The sequence below is a fragment of the Schistocerca gregaria genome, chromosome 1 (genome assembly GCF_023897955.1).
Source record: "Schistocerca gregaria isolate iqSchGreg1 chromosome 1, iqSchGreg1.2, whole genome shotgun sequence".
Taxonomy (NCBI): Eukaryota; Metazoa; Arthropoda; class Insecta; order Orthoptera; family Acrididae; genus Schistocerca; species Schistocerca gregaria.
The window spans coordinates 1,162,174,601-1,162,200,996 of record NC_064920.1 but is presented as its reverse complement, the minus strand read 5'-3'; positions in this window follow the sequence as shown (position 1 = coordinate 1,162,200,996).

Below are 26,396 nucleotides of genomic sequence, written 5' to 3'. Positions count from 1 at the left end.
CACGGCAGGTCTAGTCTAGAGAGACTCCCTACCACTCGTCCCAGTTCTACAGCCAACTTTGCTAGCGATGGTTCACTGTCTACATACGCTCTCATTTGCCGAGACGACAATTTAGCATAACCTTCAGCTACGTCATTTGCTACGACCTAGCAAGGTGCCATATTCAGTTACTATTGTGATTGATATTGTGAATCATGTACTGTCAAGAGCGACGTTCATCTTTAATGGATTAAAGGTAAGTATCAAACTAGCTACGTCCGCTTTCTGAATTCTAATTCCTTGTCATGTTCCAGACCTCACGTCAGTATAGTTATTTCCTTCTCACGCCAGCCTGCGTGAGCTAAAACGCGTGCATTTCCACCTCCTCTAGTAACTCGGTGTTGGTTCTTCAGCCAACACAACACACACCTTCAAAGGTGAGGACTAGTGTGTCAGAATTATCAATAGAGATGTTCAGTTGTGCAGGGAGGGGTTTGATTTTGATCCGTAGAATCATCTCGACAGCGTCCGTACGTTTCTTCATTGTAGGAATCACAGCTGTGAGCGGCCGGCTGGAACGCGGGATAACAGACAAGTTTTCGCGACCTTGTTGCGATGACGATAGATGCCTCGCTCAATGATTGACTGTCACTGCGATACCCTGATGTTCGACCAAAAGAAACTCAATGACAGCTCTCCGCTTGGAACGCACCTCCGTTGCACATGACAACTATAGAAACTTCACGAAACTACAGCGGCTGAAGCGGAAATAGTCCACGATGTGGTATTATTCAACCGAAAATTACCAAGGAGAAATATGTGTTGCATTACTTATTGAATGGCCTTCCTTCATTATACAGCCACGTGGAGCGGCCAGGGGGTTTGAGGCGCCATTTCACGGTTTGCGCGGCCCCTCCCGTGTACGGAAATTCCCGTTACAAACTCCTAGATCCTGTAGAAGAGAGCATGCACATAATAGTTTGCATAGGAAAACATCCAATGATGCTACAGAACGTCAGAGTTATAGGCGATAGTTTCTGCACATATATGTGTATACAGGGTGACTGAGCGATGATGAAACAAATGTTCAGGGACGATTGAGAGCGATAAATGTATAAATTTGAAGCAAAGGTTGTTGGATGTCGTTTTCGAACAGGAGTTCGTATTCAGAATATTACGTACTCACTCTTGTCTACAAGTCCAAGTGGCTATTAACGAGAATTTCCCAGCACTCTGTATCAGATTAATACCCGGAAAATTTCTTGAGCACGAAAGACTTGTGCGTCTAATCTATTTTGGTTACTCATGTGCAGCTGATAAAAAGGTAATAACATTACGCTACCACAATAGCCAACACATCTACTACACAGACGCTAGGTCCGATAGTGAGCGAAGAAAGGATCATGTAAGTAGAAAATTAGCACAGACATAACGGGTAATATTCCCTAAACTAAGTTTGCCAATATCAAATGTAAGCCGTAAAAGGAAGGAAGAAATTTCTGAAAATGGACGCCCCGAGCAAAGTATTGTATGGAAATAAGTCATGGATAATGTGAAAAGGTGGTAATATCAGTCACTTAAATGTTGGAAAGAGATGCAAGTGTTGTGTGATGTACTTAGGTTAGTTAGGTTTACGTAGTTCTAAGTTCTAGGGTACTGATGACCATAGATGTTAAGTCCCATAGTACTCAGAGCCATTTGAACCATTTTTTTTAAATAGATGTTGACTGGTAAGAAGCTAGGTGGTACTCCACACTCCCTGAGTAAAGGGATGTATGTAAAACAATGACTAGGAGAACGTGCGGAACCATAGAACATGTGTTGAGATGATGGTGAATACGGTCCATGGCCGCGCGGAGTAGTCGCGTGGTCTTAGGCGCCTTGTCACGGATAGCGCGGCCTCTCCCGCCGGAGGTTCGAGTCCTTCCTCGGGCAAGGGTGTGTGTGTTGTTTTTAGCATAAGTTAGTTTAAGTAGTGAGTAAGACTAGGGACCGATAACCTCAGCAGTTTGGTCTCTTAGGAATTCACACACATTTCAACATTATGCAGAACAATTAATAAGATTTTTCCGTTTTCAGAATGCTGTATCTTCTATGTGTGTATTTTAAATAACGCATAGTGCGGCAAAGTTTCCATTTTGAAAAGAACCATGAGATTTCACAAGGCTTTTTCCATTGCATGTATGCCATTGCAAAGTTACAGCTACATTTAGCATCAAATTTTTAATTTACCTTTCCCAAATGTCACTGTACCTCCACAGGGCGTATGTCAAACACCCAGACGTCAATTAGAGTCGTCCAAAGCTTCTGTGAGCATGTATGTAGATTCCGCATTCACTGCAGTTGCTTTGCGTCGTTGCGCTACACCCAGTGTTGATGGATGGATGAATGGATGGATGGACGGATGGATGGATGGGCACAGTGTTGCGTAACCTCCCCTCCCCTCTCCGAAAAAAAAATTTCATACCATTAGGTTTCGTGACTTTGAATGTCAGTGGTGCAAAGAGAGATCCGTAAGCAGATCCGTCGTTGAGGAAGCTCCTACTTGGAACTCAGCAAGGTGGGGTTCCGTAATGTTGAAAAATGAAATCTTGGGCGTGTTTGCATTATTGTGGAAAAAGACTTTCTCTTAAAAACAGATCGTATATTTTCACTCGGCAGATGTTGGAAAAAGAAAATGAAACATTGGAGGGTCTCTGTCGGGCTCGAGTCCTGTACGAGCCTCCTGTGTTCTCCATATTATTGAGGTATGTCTATTTACATTTCCGCTTAAATGATTCGTGTGCACACTACAGAACCCTAAACTCGAAAGGAAATTCTTACCTTCCACTTCCACACTCAGAATTATTTGAAATTTGTGGTAAGGTCTTATGGGACCAACTTTTTGAGGTCATCGATCCCTAAGCCTACACACTACTTCACACTTCTTAATCTAACTTACATTATGGACAACACACACACCCATGCCCGGCGGAGGACCGTCACAATGCGCCTTAAACCGCGCGGCTACTCCACGCTGAGCTCAGAATTAATTCACAAAATACTAGACCTTGTTTATCAGCTTGATGAATCCTCCATAGTTTGATATAGAAACGTTGCATGAAAACACTGGAGACAGATGCATGAAGAATGACTAACTATCGGCTGGGACGACGAAGTTCTGACGAGTACCAGTGAAGGTCCCTTGAATTCGCTCTACGTCTTGAACGAGCACATGGAGGCGACCTGATGATTTCCCCTCGAACCTTCTGGTGCCGTTGTCGACACAAACTCGGAAATGCGTGAGCAAACGAGCTATACTGCGGCATGGGGACCGTTACTGAAAATCACATGAACCTACAACGTGCAACTGACGCCTAGGTAAACACGTAGTTTAATATTCACCCCAAGTTTCTATCGCCATTCATGTAGAAGATACAGTCTTTTGAAACATCCGTTATTGTTTATTAATACCAACATGTGCCGCGTTAAGCTTCGTAGCTTCTGGGAGTGAGCTTTACTTTCCCTTTGTCCAAAACTGCCTCACTCTTTTCTGGCTTACTATGCGTAGCCAAAACCCGGTTTCTGATCTCTCGGACGGCCAGTGATCGCAGAGACCTGTGTAGTCCATGACGGCAGAGTTCACAAAGAATACGGCTGGACAGAGTAGAAGTCCAGGAAGTAGCGAAAATGCTCGTAAGCGTACTAACACAGTTCAGGGAACGATTGAAATCGGAAAACGTAAATACAGACAAGTTTTACCGTCATAGGAGCGTATTAAAGGGTTTCAGAGAATATCGATGAACTGAGTGCAGTGCAATCGCAGTATTTTCAAGCATTCTCACGCCAGTGGTCGGGTCCAAGTGACGATTCCGCGGCAGCGGCGCCCTCTACGGAATTCGAATCATTGTCGCGCATTAAACACTTTTTTTCTGATGAGATGGTCTCTGCTCCTGAGACGAGGTCGTATCGTGTCTTGTTTTCCGATCTGTCATGTTTGGTCAGTCTTTTTGCGGAAGATACCTCAGTCGGTGTGCGTTTTCGCAGTCGATTTGTAGTGTTTTGTGGTTGCCTTTGGTGCTTTTAGTCCAGTACATTAGGCGTTCTAGTTTTGTGCGGAAAAAGTAAAAACGAAAAAAAAACGACGTTTCAACCTGTTTCTCTCCATTCATTTCATTTGACCATTGAATTTGTCATATTTTTGGAAACATTTCTGTGACTTTTTTTTTGCTGTAATTACGTGGTTGGATTTTTTGTGAGTGCCGTACCTACATGTAGCTTGATATCAGTAATACACTTATTATTCAGAACTCTTCTTTCACTACTTCTGCGAGGAGTCCTCTATCACACCTAACATGTGTGAGACTGGTTCTGATCTGTCCTCCTACCACAGTTGTGCAAGGACGCTCTGTGAGTGTTTTACGAATTTGTGTTGAATCTATTGCCTGGGAGGTAGGAAGATCAGCTCACCATGCAGAGTTTACAGGAGTGCAGCAGTACACGCAGTGATGTAATCAGACAATGATCTCAACGTCGGTTCCACTTCACTCACTGTGAAGGAAAAGCTAGGGCCAACAAAAATTAGTGTATGAGATCAGGAATAACTACATGTTAGCAAGAAATGAAAATTTAAGATTTTCGTTATGGAGGTTTATTTTTTACTCTAAGTATGACTTCATAACATACCAATCATAATTTTAATACCTACAGGATGGTAAAGTACTGTTAATGGGTGTTCACCATTGTGAAAAGAAATTTCTAGCTACTCTAAGGTTCTTTAAGATGGCTGATGACCATGTCTGGTGGTCGATAAAATACAAACATATTAAATACAATTAGGGCCAGAGAAATCCATTGGCCGGCCGCTATGGTCGAGCGGTTCTAGGCTCTTCAGTCCGGAACCGCGCTGCTGCTGCGGTAGCAGGTTCGAATCCTGCATCAGCCATGGATGTGTGTGATGTCCTTAGGTTTGTTATGTTTAAGTAGTTCTAAGTTCTTGGAGACTGATGACCTCAGACGTTAAGTCCCATAGTGTTCAGAGGCAATTGAACCATTTTTTATTGCTAATGGTTCCTGCTAAATGGTAAGCCTGTCACGCTTGCGCCTACGAATCAGTGAATGGCTGTCTCAATACAAGCACATTTTAAAAGTGTCCAGCAAAGGTGAGAGTGTCTCCAGTCTGAGGATTCTTGGTGGGACCCTTTGGAATTTTATTCATGCATGTGTCACGTCGTATACACCCCCCCCCCTCCAAAACCCACCCTCCTTCCTCTTATCATGCCATGCCATAAGTGGACGCAGAACAGGAGGGCATAAAAGTCACAAACACCCTATCCTGCTTCAGAACACGTTCAAATAACGTCGAATGGTTTTGAAAGGGGTACCTAGTGGTTCCACCATGTACACTAGGTCCATGGGACTGCAAGCACACGAAGTCCTCAGAGAAAGGTTGAATCATCCGATGGGCGTCAGCAGTGACGAAGTTTATCAATGATTGCACTGCGAACTGTCGTTTTCGATTGCGAATTCTGTGGGAATCAACGCCCTAAGAGAAGGAGTGGTTTCAATGGCGCTCTTTGACATCCACTGAGGTCATTTCGTGCTCATTCTTAGCAGCGGTGTGTCTGTAATGTTTCCTTGGTCACCCGTAAGGAAAAATAAAACCTTTGATTTCAAGTCTGGGTGTAGCGTTTATGACCTACATCACAGAGGCTTCACCAAAACTGATGAAATGTCGGTATGAGTAGGTGTGACGTCTTTCCGGTCGTGTGACGCATTCATAGTGGTGCGGGGCAGGATTGTGGCGAAATTAGATGCCAATAAGACATCATTAACCTACCTAACACCTCACATGAACTTCTGAGCTGTGGCCTTTTCTGACAATGTCGACACCTTGCTGTTTGAAACGTCGCCAAGAGCGAGGGTGACGTCACAGATCGCCAAGCTTTTCCCTGTAATTGTGTTGCACAGTGAAGTAAATCGATATTGAGTACCGGTAGTGACAAATGACACTGCCAATCGATGTTTGTCAGATACATAATGGCATGCCGAAACGAGTAAACAGTTTTGAAGCCGTATTACTTGAGCTACTCAGTTAGAATCACCTGTAAGTTTTATCTACTGTAGCGTTGTCACAACACGTCACACTAACAATTTTTTACGTAGCTGTTGACCACTGTTTTTTTCAACTGTCACCACTTATCCTAAAATACAGTAGCTTATTGGAGATTCGGCTCATTGAACAGCTTGATGTTTCTTATCCAAGTCTCTGGGAGATGGGTGTGGAGATTCGTAATTAAGAGTATTTGAGACAATAGTTTAAGTTCAATATTTTCCTTTGAACCGAGTAAAATAAAACAATCTTGATCCAAAGTGAGGTATTGGAAATATCATTTTTAATTTTAAAATGTCGAGCCCACATAACATATGGTTAAATCAGAAATTTGCAATTGTAACTAAGCTAACATAACTTTTTCGGCATATAGTGCGATGAATTATGTGTTTTTGCACTTACGTCGACACACTTAAAGAAGAAGTGACCTGCGAGAATGACCATTTCTACTTGTAGTTGCGGCTTCGGTCGACTACCGGAACGTATCTAACCAAGCACTCAAGCTGAGGAGCAGATGCTAATCCTTTACACTTTGCTATTTGCAGAATCCAGGAAGCCGTGTCACAGCATATGATTCCGGTTTATTTCGTTTACCTTTAATCCCTTTTCAGCACTGCAGAGTGACACACAATTTGCTCCCAAATTATCCATTATTTAATATTTCGTAATTCTATCTGGAAATGTGGCACTGCACGTGACACAAAAATCAATTGGCCATTAAACGAATAAAACTGATTTGAAATATTAAATGCCGTCGCAGTAACACCACTTTTCTTTTCATATTTGATGTATTACATGGCTGTTGTACAGTTATCGTCCCTAGTCCGAGATATATACGCGAGATTATGTAATTAGTGAAGCTTTTACTTAAGCATCGTAATTTTGTACACTTAGTATTTCGTTGATCATAGTGTTAAACTTTAATACCAGTGGTTCATTGAAACGAATCAAGTACATGAATTTCAACCATGTAAATCTAAAATATCGGCGCATTGCAGTAACTCATGACTCCTTACTAAGTTCGAGATTTGTCCTTGGAGGAGTGTGTGATAAAGGAGGTGATGCCCGTTTGAAAGTCGATTAAACTTATAAAACGAGATTCATGATTCGGAGTAAGTACAGCCACAAAAGTAGGAATTAAATGAATTTTCAGCATTGAGTCTGTTAAGAGGAGACGGCTAATGAAAGAATAGTCGACAGATTTCTATTTACCTACTTTATTTTTTTGGTTATTGAGATTCTTTGGAAGAGAAACAAATCCTAGTATAACTTTTGTGGAAAATCGTTTCCTGTAATTTTAATACGGAACGAACCGAGCAAATAATAACGAAGATTTGTTGAGGATCAAATTCGTAAGAATGCTGCATAATATTATTCAGCATTATAGTTTCTGCATAGGTAACGACCTTGCCGCAGTGGATACACCGGTTCCTGTGAGATCACCGAAGTTAAGTGCTGTCGGGCGTGGTCGGCACTTGGATGGGTGATCATCCGGGCCGCCATTCGGTGTTGCCTTTTTTCGGGGTGCACTCAGCCTTGTGATGCCAATTGAGGAGCTACTCGACCGAATAGTAGCGGCTTCGGTCAAGAATACCGTCTTTCTATCGGGAGAGCGGTGTGCTGAGCCCACCCCCTTAGTATCCGAGTCTTCCAGCGAGGATGACACGGCGGTCGGATGGTCCCTGTAGGCCACTCATGGCCTGAAGACGGAGTGCTTTTCTTTTTTTTTTATAGTTTCAGCATAAGGGTACTGAGACAATACACACTAACTGTTGTACGACTCCTTGCATTACGGCACTGGCAGAGGACCAGTTTTTCGTCGGATTGCTACAGTTAAAACATTATACCGACACAGTATCCCAAGACGAAATGCTCAACATTGAGGCATACCGTCATTAATAAGATGTACGTAAGGAAATGGAGTCGAGATTTCGAGATCTAAGCACACTGAAAGCTCGGAAAACTTGTAAGTCCTGAGTGTAGTCTTCGCGTGGTTATCAAGAGGAAGAGCTCGTTTCGCGCATGAGCACTTGGCACAGCCGAGTTACGTGTGTAGGGCAGGCCTTTTGACTGCTCTCGTGAAGCAGAGGCTCTTGCATGAGGCAGTGGCTGCGGCCGCTGAGGAGCCACTGCATTGCTGGAGCTCGTTAGGCCTGGAGAGGAGGGCCAGCCTGGACAAGGGCTGGCCTCTCCTTCAGTAGCCGGCCACAACAAATGAGACCCGCTCAAACGGTCCCTCTGGTGCCCAAGTCTGTGCGATGCAGACACATCAAGTAATCACAGAGGAGAAAATGCCGCCTTTCATTGGGGAAGCCCAGCAATTAACGCGCCACTGAGTTACCTGCGCTCTTATCCACAACAGAAGTGCATTACCCTTTGTGCGGCAAGTCTTCCGTGAGTCAGTAAAATATTCTTGTTGCCGTACTGGCTCAGGGTAGAATCTCAGGTGTTCGACTACAGATATCTACAGTACTACACCGTCATTACCAAGTGTAAGTAGGCTGTTTAGGTTTTTTTATTGGTAACGCCGCCGCAACGTAGCGCTCTGTATAAAAATCACTGGCTGTGCCGTGTGCAGTCTGTGGCTAGTTTGCATTGTTGTAATACTCGCCATTGTAGTGTTTGGCAGCGGCAGCTGGATGCTAACAGCGCGTAGCGTTGCGCAGTTGGAGGTGAGCCACCAGCGGTGGTGGACATGGGGAGAGAGATGGCGGAGTTTTGAGATTTGTAAGAATTGGTGTCACGAACTGATATATATATATTATGACTATTAAGGTAAATACATTGTTTGTTCTGTATTAAAATCTTTCATTTGCTAACTATGCCTATCAGCAGTTAGTGCCTTCAGTAGTTTCAATCTTTTATTTAGCTGGCAGTAGTGGCGCTCGCTGTATTGCAGTAGCTTGAGTAACGAAGATTTTTGTGAGGTAAGTGATTTGTGAAACGTATAGGTTATTGTTAGTCAGGGCCATTCTTTCGTAGGGATTTTTGAAAGTCAGATTGCGTTGCGCTAAAAACTATTGTGTGTCAGTTTAAGCACAGTCATGTATAAATTGTTCTAAGGGGACGTTTCACAAGGTACAGTAAAGAGTGTCAGAACAGTAGCATCACTACACAATGTACACAATGTACCACCCCATGTGCGGTATCCTGGCGCTGTTTTCCCTGTGAATGTACTTGAAGAAAGGACTTAATATTTGTTCTGTAATATGTGAACAACCTGACATTTTTCATGTTAAGTGCATCGAGTGAAAAGGACAAAGACAATACGCACGATTTATTGTCTGTGTAGACAATCATTAACAAAAACTATTTATTCTCCGTTAATTTTACTAAATGGAACACCAAGTTAACTATTACCAGTCACTGTTTATTTACCTTCACGACGCGTTTCAAAGGTTTAAACTTTCATCATCAGGTGGATTCACATTTGTTAGTATGACATGCGCGCGCGCGCTCGTCTGTGTGTGTGTGTGTGTGTGTGTGTGTGTGTGTGTGTGTTGTGTTACGATATTTTTCTGGAGCAACTTATAGCTCTGTCTACTGGAGAAAAATACTATTTCAGAACATTGTATCTAACGGTAAAAAAACGTGAAACAGAATACCTCCAGTGGTTACAGGTTCTTTTCACTGTCGTAGCACATCACATGTATAGTGTCATATTTTGTAAGGAAATATGGAGAGACTTAGTTTCAAGGATCATGTAGGAGAAGGAGAAACATTATCATAAAGTACAAAGAATATACATCGTAACAACATTATTGCAAAATGTAATGTATATTCTTTGTACTTTGTGATAATGTTTCTCTTCTCCTACATGACCCCTTTCACCTAATAGTCTCCATATTTGTTTACAAAATGTGGCAGTATTCATGTGATGTGTTACGACAGAGAAAGGAACTTGTGACCACTGGAGGTACTCTGTTTTACTTGTTTTATTTTTACCGTTAGATATGCGTTTAAGTCACAAGAAAGTCAAAACCATGTTCTGAAACAGTGTTCTGTTTCTCTCCACTAGATAGTGCCAAAAGTTCCTAAAAAACAATCGTAACACAACACACACACACACAAGTCATACTAACAAACATAACTCCACCTGATGATGTTGGTTTAAGCCTTGGAACCGCGTTGTGATGATAAATAAATAGTGACTGGTAACAGTAAACTTGTTGTTTCGTGTAATGTCAATAACAGTCACGGTAAAGCCTAATCTAAAATGTTCGCATTTAAAGTTACTCTGTTAATACTTACTTGTCTGACAAAAAGAAGACATTGTACCTTTTCGACTAGTACAGCTGACCTAGCGAAACGCATTCTTCCTACGTTTTATATTAAGAGGTGTGTAATAAGTGTAATAACTGTTAATTTATCTAAATCGTTTACAGAATACACTATTTTGTTTGTTATTATTGAAACCATCTTTTATTTATAGAAGAAGTGTGTCCTTGTCTCCTCTTATTGTAAGCTTTATTACTTACGATCTTACCCCGTTTTGTCAGACATTATGGTCGCTACAAGTAGTTTTAGTAATCACGGCGTTTACATCACAGATTTTATTGAGCTAACTAACTTTCATTGCACATTCCTGAAAATATTTAAGTGTCACAGTCATTATTTTCATTTTCTGATGCAAATTTTGCAGTACTGAGCCACAAATACCGAGTAAGCTATTGCATACCTACGTACAAGGCCTAATCTTTTAACCCCTGAGACTTCGGTGTCATGTTCATATGTTGTTTGCGCTTTGGTGTGCAATATCGTATCTGCATGATAACGTAACTTCAAAAAAAAGGAAAGAATTATTATCAAATATTTAGAGGCCCGAAGTGTTGGGTATATTGAGTTTAACATTTTTACAGCTTAAAAGGGTGTAAGGAGATCTGTGATAAAAATAATTAACCGTTATCAGTTTAAAAGACAATTTCATAGTAAAAGTTACAATTACATGCCACACAGATCATTCATTCACAGTTACAACACACTCAGACAAAATATACACTACTGGCCATCAAAATTGCTACACCAAGAAGAAATGCACATGATAAACGGGTATTCATTGGACAAATATATTATACTAGAGCTGACATGTGATTACATTTTCACGCAATTTCGGTGCACAGATCCTGAGAAATCAGTACCCAGAACAGCCTCCTCTGGCCGTAATAACGGCCTTGATACGCCTGTGCATTGAGTCAAATATACCTTGGATGGTGTGTACAGGTACAGCTGCCCATGCAGCTTCCACACGATACCACAGTTCATCAAGAGTAGTGATTGACGTACTGTGATGAGCCAGCTGCTCGGCAAACATTGACCAGATGTTTTCAATTGGTGAGAATGTGTCGTCCAGAGCAGCAGACGAACATTTTCTCTATCCACAAAGGCCCGTACAGGACCTGCAACATGCGGTCGTGCATTATCCGGCTGAAGTGTAGGGTATCGTAGGGATCGCATGAAGGGTGGAGCCACGGGTCGTAACACGTCTGAAATGTAACGTACACTATTCAGAGTGCCGTCAATGCGAACAAGAGGTGAGCGAGACGTGTAAACAATGGCACCCCATACCATCACGCCGGGTGATACGCCAGTATGGCCCTGACGAATTCACGCTTCCAATATGTGTTCTCCGTGATGTCACCAAACACGGATGCGACCATAGTGATTTTGTAAACAGAACCTGGATTTATCCGAAGAAATGACGTTTTGCCATTCGTGCACCCAGGTTCGCAGGTTCGTCGTTGAGTACACCATCGCAGGCGCTCCTGTCTGTGATGGAGCGTCGAGTATAAACGCAGCCATGGTCTCCGAGCTGATAGTCCATGCTGCTGCAGACGTCGTCGAACTGTTCGTGCACATGTTTGTTGTCTGTTGACTCAGGGATCGAGACGTGGCTGCACGACCCGTTACAGCCAATCGTTTAAGACGGCTGTCATCTCGACTGCTAGTGATACGAGGCCGTTGGGATCCAGCACGGCGTTTCGTATTACTCTCCTGAACCCAACGATTCCATATTCTGCTAACAGTCATTGGATCTCGACCAACGCGAGCAGCAATGTCGCGATATGATAAAACGCAATCGCGATAGGCTACAATGCGACCTTTATCAAAGTCGGAAACGTGATGGTGCGCATTTCTCCTCCATACACAAGGCATGACAACAACGTTTCACGAGGCAACGCCGGTCAACTGCTGTTTGTGTATGAGAAATCGGTTGGAAACTTTCCTCAAGTCAGCACGTTGTAGGTGTCGTCACCGGCAACAACCATGTGCGAATGCTCTGAAAAGCTAATCATTTGCTAATCGCGGTTAAATTTCTCGTGTGTGGCTCGTCGTCTTCGTGGTGTAGCACTTTTAATGGCCAGTAGTGTATGTGTAAATACAACTACACTACACCCCTCCAACCTCAGAGTGCAACACGCGTGTGTTTTCCCCATGCAATGATCATAAAAATGCCGAATGCTGCTGTCCCAAACATCTTGCGCGTTTTGTTGCAATCCAGCAACGGCTGTAGGTCCAGGTGAACGAGTAAGTTCCCGCTTCATCATGTCCCATTCGTGTTAAATTGGCGAGCGATTTGGTTATCTAGTTGGCAGGGAACGTGGTACGCCAGGGAGAGCACGTCGGTTCGTAGAAGCCGATGTCGATGTGCATTATTCGCGCTCTATCTAAGCAATAGCAGCAGCTCGGATATATCAACCTGCGCAATGTAGCGGGCACTGGTTTTTTTACCCTGCGTAGACACCAGATGTGACCTCGACTTACAATTTATGTTCCCCTACACCACGAAGAGTCGGTTCGGATCTGTGTGCAGCAGGCGAATGCGCTCCGTATACGCTCAGCAAGTCGTTACCTTGCACGTGTAAAACCATCGCTGGTAAAGAGACATTCAATTATTTCTTTATTCACTTCTCAAGTAATGACCTGCTGCCTGTTGTTACATAGCAGGTTGTACATCGTGTGATTTTGCATGTTATAACATTCAAATTAGGCTTTATTACTAGTACACTTCTTTTTGTTGAAAATTTTACAAAACTATAAAATAAAAAAATGACAAATAAAAATATATAAGATAAGTGCAAATGTATATCCACAATTTTGTTTAAACTTGTTGCTAACTGAGGTAGTGATAGTAAATAAGATACATAACAAGTTGTGTGTGTAGTTTAAATTTAAATTGAAAGTCTATTGAATGGAAGAAACAAGAGATGGCAGTTTGACTTTGTGATCATGTGACAGTTCTTCCCTTTATACCTCCTACCTGTGTGGTCACATCTGCAACATACGTTGTCTTGCCTGTGATATTGCGTAATTTAATGTATTGATTAGTTAGGTTTAATGTGTTTCTGAACGTCATGTCACACTGGAGATTGGGAGTTGATTTAAATTGTCATACTCAGTAGCATCACGTGTGAGAGCTCGGTAAAACTTCGAGCCAGTCACACCTGATGCCCCGAAAGAAGAAGAAATTCCATACCTTCAAACAGTATTACAAGCTATTAAATGATATAACAAACGGCTACATAGGGAGTCACATTTTCCGATTGACTCGGTTCAGTGTTGCCAAACCTTCGTTTCCTTTCGCTATGTTTGTATGATTATCTCGTCTTCACTAACTGCGTGTAATATGGCATTCGATTCAGTATCTGTGTTGTGTCTGTGTAGTTTAATATGTACTGCTCACCTGTCAGATGTGGAGCCTGTCTTATTCTAGAGTATGGTCTCTCTTGTCTGTACATCGTATGTAGATCTACCGATACTTTGTTGCGATGTCGTTGTAGAGTTCCGGTCATCTTGTCAGGGTACTTACTGTCCGATGTTCTGGTTTACTAAACTCGGTCTTATGTTCTAGGACATCACAGATGAGCACAGCATGTTCAGGTGTACCATTCACACCACAGGAAAAAGTGTGAGTCTGCTTTAGGCCAAACCTGTCGAGATGCACAGGGTACTGGCCGTGGCCCGTGAGAAAGTGCATCGTGCCGCGTGTTGGAATTTGTTGAAAATTCATCCGCTCTCGGATACTGAGGAAGAAAGAGTAGCCTCGTCTTCCCTTGCGGGTTGTGGCCCTTCCTGTCTGCCATGCATCAGTTCTCCACTTGTTTAATTCCCGTTTGTCGTTTTCGTCTTTGCAGTTATTTCTCTTATTTTGTCGCGTCTTCCCCTCTACAGCCAGTAGGCAGCTGCTCTGAGGCGAATTGTAATATCTAAAAGGAAAGCTCACAGTACCACGCTCAGTGCCTAATCCAATTTTTGCCGAAAGCACCCGAGATTCTGAGTAGAACATTCCTCTGTCGGCACCTCACAATGGTTTTGTACGTACCTAAGCCCGAAAAGTAGCAGCAAAACAAGTTACTGACTGAATGAGTGTTGTGTAACATGTCCTCATTAAGTGAAGGGGTAGTCCATATCTCACAGTGTTCATTTTTGTAAGTTTATGGGTGGGTCCGTCGCTTTGTTAATTGTCAGTCTGGCATGTTCGTTAAAGTGTAAATGTTCATCAGTATAATGTCTCTGTGTGTTTGTTTTAGTGTATATAATTACTGAATTATGATCACTGAGTATTCTCTTATCAAGCACCTGCCAGTTCGCTACCTGTACTACTAATACGCTGTTTGCCAGAGAAATGTCTACTATTACTGTGATAAGTTGGCGATTGACCTGATTTGTTTAAAGCGAAGAGATTACATTCGTTTATAACGTCGACTATTATTTGTGCTCTGGAGTCCGTTCTGTCACAGTGACGGAGGACTGACCTAGTGTTTATGTCTGTTAAGATAAGTAGTCGTCTGCCATTTGCAAATTGAGCAATTTCTTCAGTTACTTCACCGAAAGGTTCTATATCAACTGAGCACTGAGCGTAGTTCGACGAGATGATCCACCTTTCCCAGCGTGAAGTTCTTTCGTCTGTAACTTTTTATATGTTGAGTGCGTAGTTGAGTTATTTGTGTTACTGTAATGTTATTGTTTACAGCAGTGACTGCAACCTTGGCCTTATTCGTGCCTTTGATTTACATGTACTACGTTTGAAGGTCTGTAATTCTTCCACCTCTTGTGTGCGGTTCTTGTAGACAAAATATGTCCGCGCAAACCTCGTTCATCAATCTACCAAGCTCTGCGGCTACCGTCTTGCTAGCTTATCTGAAAGATTTCATTATGTAAATTTAGTAAAAACAAAGAACGTCCGTCCGCTCTGGCCGTAATCAAGGTATACCACGCGTCCATGCGCCCTTACCAGGTCCTTGTTGACACTGTCACAGTTAAGGACATCATTTCTTCGTTAACATGATTTACCTACAAAATCATAGTTCATGTTTATCTGTTGATAGGATTTCGGTTCTTAGAATCATTCTGTCTGTTTTTTAGTCGTCGAGTAGCATATAGTGTCGCCCAATGGGTGATTCAGTCTTGTTACGTTTCTTAGTGTAGTTTGTAAAATTCCGTTCTTTAACAGATGTCGCCGTTGCCTATTTCTTTCTTACTTCAAAGTGGGTCGTGGTGTTTCTCTATTGATGTAGTTTCGGTTTTGGTACGTGTGACGTCTTGTTAGTAGAAGATCGCTATGGTTTTTCACTGGGTTCCGTGTGTTCGTGTTGTTTTAGTGGCCATATGGTGTGTGGTGACTTTTTGTTCTAATTGATAATTGTCTTTCACCTGAGTTACCTTTTCGTGCGTATTGCCACCGTAGACGAAAAGTACAGTTTGCATGTATGGCTTACATTTTGACGTGTCATATTCATATCTTTCTGAAGAGGTTCTTTCGTTATACGGTAACCTATTCTCTGGTGAGGGAAGAATTAATTTACGTTTATGTTGTTTCGGTGTGTCTAGATGTAGTGGTGCTACGTATGTGTCGTTATCCTGTTCTAGATGGACTTGACCTGGTCTCGGATGTTTATCGTCATTTTTATATATTTCTGTAGTGTGTTGTTTTTAAGACCTTCTTTACTAAGGGCTTCTTCTTCGATTTCTTCTACTCTAAGAAAGCTCGCCTTTCGTAGCTTTTTCCACTGGAAAAGTTCATGTTTGATGAGCCCCGCCACATTGTAGTCCATGACACCGTAGAAGCACCCACCGTCGATGTAATCTGTTATCCTGCAATGTTTTTCTTTCACTATTTTGCTTCTGTTCAGGAGATTCATGTCCGTTGGAGAGTTTGTGGTCATCAGCAGTCCAACTTGTCGCCTCCAGGTTACTGCACGTAACCACACTCTTGTTTTGGTTGCTGGTGATTTGAGTTTGTTTCTGCGAGATAGGATGCTGTTGTTATACCCATATTTTGTTGAGAGGACATATGTACATTTTCATAATTGATACTTGCATTCATATCCCTGCTTAGTTGTGTCTCACTGCTTTTGTTTTGGTGTGTGCCAGTTGACATTGCCCTTGGTGACATCATACTCCGTTTTTTTTCTATTTGTCTTTGTAGAGTTCTTTTTAAGAGGACACTGATCCCACAATTTTGTTGAAAAGAAGACAACCACCAGTTATTTCTGCATGACATGTGCGTGAAGTTCGAAGGCCTTTCAAAGTTGTTCAGTTCATATTTGCTTAGAGCAGCTATTTTTCCCCTGGCTGTTTTTAGACGCTTGTTTCTGGAGGCGTAGTGCTGTTCCTATTGTCGTCCTCGGCCTATATTCTCCATCGTTGTGCCGTTGGTCGGACGGAAGGGAATTGGTTAAATTGTTGATCGGTCCTGGGCCGTTCCTAGTTTGGGTTGCCGTCCGATTACCTAACTTCAACCCTTGGCTGCCTGCCTCACCTCACCTTACGTTTTGAGCTACCTTCCCAGGCCGACCCTTGGAACACTTCTGAACACCACTTGTTCTCTTTCTTTTAAATTTCGATTTTCATTTTAGTTGAAGTATTGTGAGAGGACGTTGGCCGTATATTACTTGAGTTTTTAAAATTTTACATGAAGGCCTTCGGGCGTGTTAAATTGAAATTTTGAGCATTGATAGTTTAAAAAAACTAGTGTTTGAAATTGTTCTATCTGAAATTGTTTGTAATCCAACACTGAGCCGCTAGTTATTCCATGTTTTACGTGCTGGGCCGTTCCTAGATTGGGTTGCCGTCCGATTACCTAACTTCAACCCTTGGCTGCCTGCCTCACCTCACCTTACGTTTTGAGCTACCTTCCCAGGCCGACCCTTGGAACACTTCTGAACACCACTTGTTCTCTTTCTTTTAAATTTCGATTTTCATTTTAGTTGAAGTATTGTGAGAGGACGTTGGCCGTATATTACTTGAGTTTTTAAAATTTTACATGAAGGCCTTCGGGCGTGTTAAATTGAAATTTTGAGCATTGATAGTTTAAAAAAACTAGTGTTTGAAATTGTTCTATCTGAAATTGTTTGTAATCCAACACTGAGCCGCTAGTTATTCCATGTTTTACGTGCTGCGTTCAGCTGAGAATTTTCCTTGGACCCTTAATAACGCCTTCAGTCGTGTGTATTATCTAAAGGAAAATTTTTTGTTAGAAGCAAGGGATTTATTCTAAATTGTTTATCTAACTCGTTGTTCAGGCCTTCAGCCGTTGTTTCAAATTTGTTGGTGGCCTTCAGACGTGCAGTAAGTTAACCAGGTTTTGGTCGTCCTGTTGCAAGTTTGAAATGAAATTTCCTTGCTTAAAATAATTGTTTACTAATGTGCTTTAATTATGGTAGTCCTTCAGACGTGTAGTGTAGGCCTTTAGCCGTTAATTGCTTTCATTGCGTGTTTTTTTAAATTTTTTACCTTCTATTTTTAATCGCTTTTGATTTATAAGCCAGGCCTTCAGCTGTTCTTGTGCTTGGTGTGTTGTTTTGGGCCTTCAGCCCAGAAAGCATGTCAAATTTTCTTTAACTAGGCCTTCAGCTGTATTGTTTAATTGTGATCTTTCAAACCAATGTGTAAATAAGTGATTCTTAGAAAAATAAAGTTTTATGTTTGATTGTGCAACTCACAGTAACTGTTTACGGCCCCATCTACAACCTTAACCTCATCCCGTGCGCTCCCTGACTACCTTCCAACCAGGTTTCAAGTGTAGCAAAACATGGTTACGTTAGTAATGTTGCCATTACAGGTACTGTTGGTTGGAATTGTATTTCTGTTAGTGTTGCACCATATTGTCTTGGTTGTTGATGTTTCAGGTGACTTATTTTAATGGGGGTCAGGCAGTGCCCGGGAATCGGCCCGTTGAGGAAGGACCATCTAATTTATGAGTTGGTGATAAGGCGCCAGTCTATTGAGGGTAGTGTTCCGTTGGCGTGCTACCGTTCTTCGCCTGGTTGACGTCACGCCAGATGTGGTGGGTGAGACAGAAGCAACCATTGAATTTTTGTTTATGGTTGTTAGGGGCCTTTAGGACACCATTTGTGTTTTGGAAGGCACTCAACCTAGTGACAGTCAGTTAGACAGTGTGCGGGCACAGTTAGTCCATCTAACAAATCGGATAGCTGATTTAGGCATGTTAGGCTTGGAGGATCGTCAAAAAATTAACCGTCGAATTCGAGTCTTTGGTTAATGCATTGCAGTTTAAGCTTACATGTCTAAAACTGGTTGGGAAGAGGATTGAAGAGCGGAACTTGCTATATCAAGGGGAAACAGGAAGCCAGCCCCAGGGAGGTGTTGTTATATCCTCTGAGAAGTTAGACTCAGCTTTTGCCAAATTGCCTGATCCTCTGCCGTATTTCTTTCGATATATTACTAAATAAGTTGTAGAGCGTCTTGAGCAGGTTCAAAACTTATTATGGTTGTTGGTTCGTCTTGAGCAACATGCAGCTGCCTTTCGCGTTCCGCACCAAGTAGTTTTGTCACTATTGTAGCTATTACCTATAGCTGAGTTGAGGAACCTCGTATCCCGAGCCATGACAGAAGGGTTTTCCTTGCAGTAATTAAGGGAGCTTGTCATTGGCCTGAGATTGACTACCGGAGTTCGGAAACAGCTTGAGTGTCGTTGCATTTGGGAGATTCAGCAGGATAAAGAGGAGTTACATCAGTATGTGGACAGAGTTCAGACGGCTTGCTTGGCCTTGTTGATCGATTTGCCAGGACCGGGAGTTGGTGTCTATTCTTCTCAGGGAGATGCGAACGGCGGGTAAGTAGCACTTTGTTTTTCCTGATCGTCCTTCAAACTGGTGAGAGCTTCGTGCCGCCATGCAGCGATATCCGCATTGCCACTTGCGGACGGTGTACGCCGTGAAGTTAATGGTCAGCCCACGAGTGTTGACAAGGGAAATTTCGAATTGTCTACATCGGCGGAGGCCGTTAAAAGGGAACCGCGGCGTTGCTTCAGGTGCGGTAGCACGGCTCATTTGGTGCGCTCTTGCTTTCAGCCTCGTGCATCCAGAGCCAATAAATGACGCCGGGCTGGAAAGAGACCTCGAGTTCGAGCTTTAAAAGCTTGGCGTATCCGGGCCGTCGCTCCATCACCGACCTTGCTTTATATTTGTTCTCGAGTAGGTGGATAACTTATTTGTGCTATTTTGGATTCTGAACGTTCCTTTTCGCTATTGAGCTTCGAATGGGTTTTTTAATTTGGTCATCTCACGAATCTTCGGTCGATCCCTTCTCCGGTGCAGAGACGTCGGGTGGCCAATGGCCATGTGTTTCCTCTGCTTGGTTGGGTCCGAGGGAGTATACCGGTTGGGGATTTCTCCTGGCCCTTGTCACTAGCCTTGGTCAAGGAGCTGCCGGCCGATTTAATTTTGGGATGTGATTTCATCAGTAAAACTGGTTCAATTTTCGATTATTCCGGGAACACCTTCTTTTTTAAGTTCGCTCCTGCGGAGAAGTTTGGTTTCTGCGTGTGTGCTAAACTTACTGTGCATCGAAATGCCGGCACCATCGCTGTTGAGACTGTGCCTGATAAATTCGATCTTATCCATCTCTCGCTACATCAGGCTTCTCAATTAAAGGATTTGTTATCGAGGTTTCCTGAGCTTCTTTGTGATAGGATGGGCGTTACTAATGTTGTGACTAACATAGCCCTCTATCTGACGATATTCCTGTCACACAGGCCCCATTCGTCTCTCACCCCCTAAGATGAAGATACTAAGAGCTAAAATACCCAAACTGCCCGAGAAAGGGGTTATTAGGCCTTCTACATCTGCCTATGCTTCCCTCATATTCTTTGTCTCTTAGGATCAGGGGCGGGATTTTAGTTCGGTTATTGATCATCGGCCTAAACACGAAGGTTGTCTCTGAATCTGTCCCTATACCTGATCTTCATAACTCTTTTACTTGGTTTGTGGGTGCTAATTGGTTTACTGTGCTTGATTTGAATCAAGCCTATTATCAGACTCAAAAATGGCTCTGTGCACTATGGGACTTAACATCTGAGGTCATTTGCGTTTTGTGTCTTCCAGTCAAGACAGTTCCTCAATAAATCATGGTTTGCAAGAAACCTGAATGTGGGGTTAATTGCATTCGTAACAGGTTCTGGTAATGAATGTTTATGTGAATACGTCTCATTTCTGTTGCTGAACTTACACGAATCGTCTTTCGGACACAGATTGTGCATTGATGTTTGGTCAGTGGATAGTTTGTGGGGAAAAATTGCCCACACAACACGCCTCATTGCCTCTAAATTATGTGTGTTTTTCCTGATAGCTCTCCCATAAAATAACTGAAAAGAATCAATTTCTTTCAGAATAAGCCAGAATTTTCCTCCTGGTGGATTTCCATCCTCAAGTGCCTTGCCTTTCTTCTCTTCCAGCATGCGAAGAAGCCTACCACGAAGCATTTTTTGGATGTGGCCAAAACATTGCAACTTTTCTCTTGCTGTACTGTACGGATTTTTATCTGTTACAGCTTTGAACGAAGAGGAGTCCCCATCACCAAGGTATTTAGTATATCTAACACCGTACTGGTCCTCAGATCTGGAAAAAGTCCTCACAACTGTAGCAGCCTCCATGCCCCCACTTGAACCACAAATTTTTAGAGCATGCTACTACATGCTTTCCTTGCCACTGTTTCTTCATTGTTAGACATTTTCCCTGTTCCACACTGGTGCCACTATTTAGACGTAATCTCTACGTCTAAAGCTTAACCTGTGTCAATACCTTTTGCAGATGCCACTTCATACAGAGATATGTGACCCCTTCTCATACAGGTCCCATCTACAGACACACACAGGTCAGTTACATTCTTAGGAGATTCACTGTCATGAATATCTACAACAGGATTTATTTCTTATTGGTTTATTTTCACCAGTTTCTCCACTGCTTTCTTCGTAGAAACTTTGGCAGTATCTCATACGGCATCGGACAGCTCTCTCTTTATTTTTTCAAACCTTGCACAAGGTGGAGGCATGTTCAGAGAATCATACAATAAATTACCTCCTTCCCTCCCCGGTCCAAGGCATCTCAGAGTAATGCTAACTTAAAACTACTTTCATAGGTACCAGTGTCAGTTATTTTGGTGAAGGAATATGAAAATTTTATAGCCACACGAATTGCAAATTAATTTAAAGTCACAAGCTATTGCCACTCTTCTTTCTTCAACGACAATCACTCATTCCGTATTTTTACAGCTAAAACAGGAACATAAAAAGTTTATCAACATCACCCACGCACCTGTATATTTCTCCTGTCCCAAAAGTTCAGATGCCGAAGCTGAGAACTTATGTTCTTCATTTCCATCTGCTTCCTCTTTTTTGTTGGTAAACCGATTTCCATGAAACATCCGTTTGTTAAACACAGTTTTTCCAACACCCATTATTCATAAATCTTGACTCCTACGTAAAGATTTGCGAATTCAATCTTCCATCTACTAGTATGTGTTAGTTTTGTCAAAACGTAAATAAACCACATGCAAGAAAATTTTCAGGCAAAGACATAGATTTCAGCTTAAGGATATCACACACATCCATGTCCGAGGCAGGATTCGAACCTGTGACGGTAGCGGTCGCGCGATTCCAGACTGACGCGCCTGGAACCGCTAGGCCACGCCGGCCGGCTACCATCAGATTCCCTTAGCTGAAGTTTGTAAACATGTTACAACATTTTGTATTAATTGGTATCTGTTTGAGTTTAACAGTGTTCCCTTTGGTTTGGCTACTAGGACAGCCGATCTTCTTCGTTTTCTGGATAATATCCTTGGTGACTTGAAATTAGCCTGTGTTTATAAGTATTTGGAAGACTTGGTAATTTATAGCCATTCGTTTCAGGAGCATTTGGAACATATCGAGCAAGTTTCCGCGAGATTGCAAGGGGCCGGGTTAACTGTTAGACCCAGTAAATTGACACTGCCAGGCAGCAGGTGACCCTTTAGGTCACCTAGTATCAGGTCATAGCATTCACATCGACCAGGAATAAACTAAGTCATTAACAGCTCTGCCTCCGCCTACTGATATTCATGGAATTGTAAGGTTCATAGGCATGTCCAATTATTTTAGGCGATTTGTCCCTAATTTTGCTCAGTTGGCGGCTCCGTTAATTGAGTTGCACCGGAAAGGAGTGCGTTTTGAATGGGGACCTGCCTAAGAGGCTGCGTTTGGAGACATAAGGCAGCTGTGGCGAACTCTCCGGTTCTCGGAGTGTCCGATTTTAATAAAAAGGTCATTGTCCAAACTGACGCTTCTAATGCGGGTATTTCTTCTGACCTCCTCCAGGAGTTCGAAGGTCACAGGCAGCCATTAGCATATGTGTCTCGTCGGTTAACCACTGCCAGTATTATGTCTACGAGTGTGAGACATCGGCTGTTTTGTTCGCGCTGGAGGAGTACCCCTTTTTACGTTAAGCATCGCGTATTTCAGCCAAGCATTAAGCTGGGTGTTAACCAGACCACGTAAGACTGGTCGTATCGTCAGGTTGGCAGTACGCATTTCAGTTTGAGGTCAAACACATAAAAGGGACTGAAAATGTCCTTGCGGACGTCCTCAGCCGTATGTTCAGTGAACATACATCTAATGAGGGCACCCGGGAATCAGAGGGAAGCAGTCTTAGTGGTTTCGTGTCAGGCGAGATTCCTCATTTATTTGATGATGTTGCTAGGTATCAGACGCTACTTGGACACACGTGAAGCAATGCCCGTTGGCTGGTGAACTATGGGATGAGTACATCATCGAGAAAGGCGTTTTGTGAAAAATGGTGGGACGGGCTAAGCAATTAAATATCTGTTTACCAGTAGCTCTGGTGTGCTCGGTTTTTCATTACTTTCATGATTCGTTGGTTCGTGGGCACATAGGAACTTATAAGACGTTGCATATAACTAAGGAGGATTTGACTTGGCCGTCCATGGACCGTGACGGCACAGAAATGGTTTCTCGTTGCCGATTGGATAATGTGGCCAAACCTAAGAACGCTCTTCAACAGGGTCTGTTGAGTTCTGGGCGTGAATTCTGTCCTATGAACAAACCATATATCGATTATGTGGGGCCCTTACTTCGTACTAAGACAGGTCATCGGTTCGTATTGTATATTATTGATGAGTTTTAGAGATTTACCTGGCTCCTTCCGAGTCATAATGTGACTGCTTCCACCACTATATCGCATTTAACTAATGTTTTCAGCTTTTTTTGACCCCCTAAGCAAATCGTTAGTGATAACGCATCAGCTTTCCTTTCGGCTCCCTCCCATGCCTTCCTTTTTAAAAACGGTGTCAAGCATGTGACTACTACACCGTATTATCCGCAGCGCTCTTTCGCGGAGAGGATCAATCGAACTCTTAAATCTGCATTGAATATTTTCCAGCCGGCCTGTGTGGCCGAGCGGTTCTAGGCGCTACAGTCTGGAACCGCGCAACCACTACGGTCACAGGGTCGAATCCTGCCTCGGGCATGTACGTGTATGATGTCCTTAGGTTAGTTAGGTTTAAGTAGTTCTAAGTTCTAGGGGACTGATGACTTCAGATGTTGAGTCCCATAGTGCTCAGTGCCAATATTTTCCATCAGTAAGTGGGATTCTAGTCTTCCTTGGCTTTGTTTTGCTTTCAATACCGGCAATCATGAGGCTTTGAAAGCTACCCTGGGCTCTTAATCCTGGCCTATTCCGTTAATTCCCCTCTTTCGAACCTGTGGGGAATTCAGGATCTAATTCCAGCGGCTATTACTCCTCAGGTCGTCAAAGAGAAATGGAACCGTGCCAGACGTAATATTCTCAGCGCGCATAACAAGAAAGCTGAGCGTTACAATCATAATCTGCGAGGCTTTAGAGGAAGGCCTAGGGATCAGATATATGTCCGTAATTTTCCCGGGAGGTAGGTGAGTGTGGGAAACCTTGGTCAATTCATTTCACGTTGTTTGGGTCCTTGTAACATTGTGCGTATTTCTGGTTAAGAATAAACACACCGGTAAGCAGAACTCGGTCCATCTTAGCTAAGTTAAATTTGGTTAGACCAACTGTTGAATTAGCCCCAGCCGTGTACGGCTCGCGTTCTTGTCGTTGGTTCTATCACGTCGTTTGTCCTTAGTTACGTTACACACAAAAAAATTACGTATACATTTTATATATTTTTCTTTTTAATTTATCAGCCTGCTTCTTTCTCTCAGGGGTATTGTCTTTTCTTATCACTTTTACTTACGTGCATACGCAAATATCAAACGGGTTCTTGAGGAGCCTCAGTTAATCATGTAAAAATTTTAGATTTTGAACGTGATGTCTAAAATGTAGTTGCCGTTAACTGATTTGAATGTAATTTTGTTAATTTCTATTTACTGACTGCAAAGCAAGGCTTGAGAGAATTTCGATTGTTGCCGTGGAGCGGCCAAGATAAAAATTACTGAACTCATGGAATCTGTATAGTTTAAAAACATGAACTTTAACGTACATTAATTATCTGTTGCAATTTAAAAAGGTTCTTATAACGAAATCTCTCGCATTTACAGTTACTGTTAACACTAAAAAATAAAGTAATACTTCGCCGCGAAATGGCCGACCAGAGGCTGCTACGGAAGATGAGCTTCTCGCTGAAAAAATGCTTATTAAAAATAATTAGCCACTGCAAGCATTTGAGGTGACAACTATTACAAAAAAATTCATTTCTTAATAATAATAACAAGTTTATTTTAGCAATAAATACGAATAACTTACATAAAATATGTGTAGAAGCTCAATGGCTGCCTTCCGTATAGCGAAACAAAACAGTGTGTGTCTCACAAAATACGTCCCTCCTCCTCGGCCGTACAATCGCGTCTCTTTCGATCCTTTTTTTCCTATTTTCATAGACATTAAATAAATATACTATCGCTGCATATCAGTTGTTTCAAGAACATTAACTATATCTTTTACACTAATTATATTCATAAAATACGTAAACTACTATTTACAATCGCTAAAAATGTCAATATTTATGTGGCGTACCGTCACAGCTCTTTGGCATTTTTACATCGAGTGGCATCTTGTTTCTTCCTTACTTACTGGCATAACCAAGTTGCTGACTTGCCTCCTTGAGTGGCAGCAGCAGCGTTTATCGATCTAGAACTGTCGTACTATCTTTGGTGTGACCGATAGTATTTCCGGGTGGTGGTGGTGGTGGTGGTGGTGTGTGTGTGCCGTTCAGTCGGTTGGGACGGAGCAGCAAACAAGTCTCCGCGGCTCAAGGCCAGTGCCGCTGGCGGTTTGCACCCGCAGTCGTATCATGAGGAGCGAGAGCGACATGTTCATTACCCACCGAACCTGGACGCTGAAGTTGAGTGATCAGTTATCAGTTATGAAACCTCAACTATTGCGACATCTCTTCGTTCATTTGCGGGATGTTGCCCGCTTCACCGTTTGGGCTAGAAGCATCGTATGATGTGACTACGTAGGCTGCCCAGCGTAATAATTGATAATATTCTTCTCGGGTGTGCAGCCGGATCGTAACGTCTTCATGACACAATATTTCCGCGGTCCAACTGGCCGCCATCTCCAGGTGAGAGTGCTGGTGCACGATCTCGCCGGAAGTGACTTCCCAGTAGCTGGCTTCTGGCTGTAGCTTGCTTGCTTCAGCCTGACAGAGACAGATTGGTCTCTGTTGTTCGGTGGAGTCTAAGCTGGTTGGCTATTCCTCCAAGCTGGCGGCGTGTGTGGGTTGTCCTTTCGTTGTGTTTATGTCCGTTCAGTCTGCTGGGACGGCGTTCCTGGCGTGCTTGCAACTTATTGGTCGCGAAGCAGATGTGGCCATCTGGTGGCGTTGAGACGTTGCACACGGTGGCCTAGTGCTCGGAGGAGCGGATTTGTTGACTGCATGGTCTTCTCGTAGAAAAGTCGTGCAGCCTGGCGAAACCTCTCTCTAACAGTTGGAATGTTCGACACTCGGTGAAGGTCGTCCGACGGGAAGTCCCGAGGGAGGTGCAACGCCAGCCGTAGGATCCGGTTTTGGAGTCGTTGTAGTCTTCCGACATGGCTCACTGCGGCGTTGCCCCAAA